The sequence below is a fragment of the Neolamprologus brichardi genome, chromosome 17 (assembly GCF_056152115.1).
Source record: "Neolamprologus brichardi isolate AB-2024 chromosome 17, ASM5615211v1, whole genome shotgun sequence".
NCBI classification, from domain to species: domain Eukaryota; kingdom Metazoa; phylum Chordata; class Actinopteri; order Cichliformes; family Cichlidae; genus Neolamprologus; species Neolamprologus brichardi.
Genome location: NC_142120.1, coordinates 28,094,842 through 28,098,250, shown reverse-complemented (window position 1 = coordinate 28,098,250; position 3,409 = coordinate 28,094,842). Strand labels below are relative to the sequence as shown.

The 3,409-nt window shown below is 38.2% G+C and overlaps 1 long non-coding RNA gene across 1 annotated transcript; it reads left to right on the top strand.

The window, feature by feature from the left end:
- Window positions 1–445: 445 nt before the first annotated feature.
- Window positions 446–2,850, top strand: LOC148097965 (uncharacterized). Its single transcript, XR_015716647.1, has 3 exons — window positions 446–681; window positions 1,489–1,669; window positions 1,988–2,850. It is a non-coding gene; the product is annotated as an uncharacterized LOC148097965 (long non-coding RNA).
- The last annotated feature ends 559 nt before the right edge of the window (window positions 2,851–3,409 follow it).

The window sequence follows — 3,409 nt, the reverse complement described above, 5'->3', positions numbered from 1 at the left end:
TTTCAAAAACCTTTTTCGAATTGCACTTTAATAAACTTCATTTCAAAAACCTTTTTCGAATTGCACTTTAATAAACTTCATTTCAAAAACCTTTTTCGAATTGCACTTTAATAAACTGCATTTCAAAAACCTTTTTTGAATTGCACTTTAATAAACTTCATTTCAAAAACCTTTTTTGAATTGCACTTTAATAAACTGCATTTCAAAAACCTTTTTCGAATTGCACTTTAATAAACTGCATTTCAAAAATCTTTTTCGAATTGCACTTTAATAAACTGCATTTCAAAAATCTTTTTTGAATTGCACTTTAATAAACTGCATTTCAAAATCCATTTCCCTTTCCTGTTCGCTCAGGGATTAACATGTGGATTAGCATTTGGATTAGCAGTTGGATTAACAACTTCATTTTAAAAAACCTGCTGCTATTCAAATGAGCCACACCGTGGGATGTAAGGAGCTCTCTGATTGGTTGGTCAGACACAGGCTGTCTGCCAGCCTGGATGTTTCTAGCGCATAGCTTCGCCCTGCTAAGAAGCCTGTGTGCTTGTACAAAGGCCGTTCAGCCTCGGGATTTACACTAGGCTCGACACGGATATGTGAAGAATGAAGGGACCCTGCAGCGAAACGGAGAGCCCAACCTCTGGCTGAGTGCCTGTTTACAAAGTCTGACCACCTGTGAAGGTAACGTGCTAACGTGGCTAACGCTAGCATCACCGCACATAGCCCCATTATTTTAAGGTCATTTTAGCTTATGAAAGTTTTACGTCGCAGCTGTACGAGCTAGCTACGTGTTTTGTAAGCTGCTGTGCTCTTCACAAATAAAGCTGGAAGCAGCTCAAACTATTAGAACCAGCACTGAGGCCCGTTACATTTATACAGTGTTAGAGCAACGGCTGCAGCCTATAGCCTTTAAACTAGCGATTAAAATGCTGACAGTAAACTCGTCAGTCCAGATGTTACCACATTACTTTGTGATACTTGTGAGTTAAAACAACTGAGACAGGCTGATTAAAATAACAGCTTTCAGTTCTCTCATTCAGCATATAAAGACTGGAGATCACACTACTGATTTCAGTTCATTTAATATGTGAGTGGACAGATTCATTTGGACATAAACGATGATCAAAGGTTGTATATATGATGAATTCATCAAATCCCAGCCTCTAACACAGTGCGCTGAATCTTAGCTTTGAATGTCCAGTATATTCTAATCAGTGCAATCTAAGCATTCACTGAACCTACAGTATCTACACCTGTGTGGCAAAGCTACAGATAATGAAATGTAATTATTAATACAATATACATCATGAGAAACGAAAGCTGAAATTGATTCAGTTTAGTACTTTTCTCTGTATGCTCTGTGATCATAAAGGCCTTAAATCCTGTGATATATATATATACTGTAAATGATTTTCACAGAGGTCTTAAAGTACTTAAATCACTGCTGATAGTCTGGTTGTTTATATTTTCACATTTTTGTGTCTGTAGGGCTGTTTGATGACGATTTGGACTCCTCTGGGAGATGAGGACACACCCACACCTGTTCCATACTGCAGCCATTGATGGTGTTACGGCTCTGAGTCAGCTTTGGGCCATCAGACGCACACACTGGAAAACCAGCACCTGGACTTCATGCAGGAGAGACGGCCTCAGTGATTTACGTTCATAAGCAAGTTCAAACATTTCTGGCCTCTTATCACTTAGATTTCTTAATCTTAAAAGTGAATGCATTTAAAGCAGGAACTGCACACCTAGCCATGTGTGGCAGCATGAGTACTGTAAAGTTTTGTAGGGTCCTTGTTAAAAATTCCACAAGCACCACACCACATTTGTCATATAAAGTTCCATTTTTTACAGTACAATGTTGAAATTATAAACTATATATTCTAGTTGTCCACTTGTCAGTAATTTTTGAGTAAATGGATGTCAGTGATAAATCAGTGGTGATTCACCTGCAAATGTTTTTAACAAACTTTGTTTTTTGTAGAATTCATCAGCAGCTGTGGAGAGATGCATTTGAATATCTTCTGGTTCGACTTCTCCTTACCTGGAAGCTGAGCATTGCTCATTTCTGACAAGGACATACACCTCAGTGCTTATCATGGGTGTTACATCCTCCGTGCAGCAATTCCAGAGAAAACAAGAGAGCAACGACCACTCATTAAGACCAGCCAGAAATCTGTCCCTTTCTGGCAGCTGTGGAAACTTCCAATAAGAAAGTTTGCATTCTTAGAACAATGCTGGATCATGTGTGATGTGTCATCATATGAGGATATTACATTTTGACCTAATTCTGCTCAATCTGTTTTGATCGTTGATCCAGTATTTCAGCTTTGTGTTGTGCTGCAAGTTTAAAACCCATTGTCCTCATGAGCACAGCATCTAACAACTCTCCTTGAAAAAGTCGATTGACTTTAACTGGACACAATGGTTTCCAGTGGGAGATATTTTCATCACTCATCCGTGACACTGGAGCAGTCACCTGAGTGAGTGATAAAACAATTTTCCATGGAAAATCCAGAGGCACTAAACTTTGTTGTTTCTTTGGGCTCTATTTCAGCTCTAGCAGCATCTCTCAGAAGAAAACTGTTTTCCCAATAATCAGATGAAAAAATTGAACCAGGTGGTATTCTCTGGAGTTTAAGACCAAGACTGAACTCAAACAGTGAATTGACATTAGACTGGAATTCATAAGATGAATAGAAATACTGCTGAAGCTGAATGATTAATTCATATATGATTTTTTTTTCTCCAATTCACCAGGTCTGTCTAGTTCAGTATGACTGTGGTACATGATACAAAAGAATAAATACAGAAGAATAAAAACTTTGTGAATAACTTTACTCTTCTTAAATAAAACAAGTAAAAGTACAAATGTGTACAAGTTAGAGACTTCCTCACTAAGATTTTAATTGTGTGTTAAAGAGAAAGAGATTAGGAGGTAAAATAGACAATGCAGAGTCCATCATCACTGAGGCCGTCTCTCCTGCATGAAGTCCAGGTGCTGGTTTTCCAGTGTGTGCGTCTGATGGCCCAAAGCTGACTCAGAGCCGTAACACCATCAATGGCTGCAGTATGGAACAGGTGTGGGTGTGTCCTCATCTCCCAGAGGAGTCCAAATCGTCATCAAACAGCCCTACAGACACAAAAACATGTGAAAATATAAACAACCAGACTATCAGCAGTGATTTAAGTACTTTAAGACCTCTGTGAAAATCATTTACAGTATATATATATATCACAGGATTTAAGGCCTTTATGATCACAGAGCATACAGAGAAAAGTACTAAACTGAATCAATTTCAGCTTTCGTTTCTCATGATGTATATTGTATTAATAATTACATTTCATTATCTGTAGCTTTGCCACACAGGTGTAGATACTGTAGGTTCAGTGAATGCTTAGATTG